Here is a 237-nt window from a genome sequence, read left to right on the forward strand (position 1 = left end):
AGCCCAAGATCTAAAAAGGTCATTTTCAAGTTCAAATTGGAGCAACAATAAAGAAGCCCAAATATATCCTCCAACCCGAGCACTGTTCAGTATTTTGACAATATCTGGAGTTCTAGAAGTCGAAATGAGCTGAATGTTTCACACAAGAAAGCTGAGACAATTTCCCACAACTTTAATGTTTCAAAGGAGTCCAATTTTGACGTTATCAATGACGTTTTGAGCAGACAAGAGAAGATA

Source organism: Populus euphratica, unplaced genomic scaffold (genome assembly GCF_000495115.2).
Source record: "Populus euphratica unplaced genomic scaffold, PopEup_1.0 scaffold31.1, whole genome shotgun sequence".
Classification (NCBI taxonomy): domain Eukaryota; kingdom Viridiplantae; phylum Streptophyta; class Magnoliopsida; order Malpighiales; family Salicaceae; genus Populus; species Populus euphratica.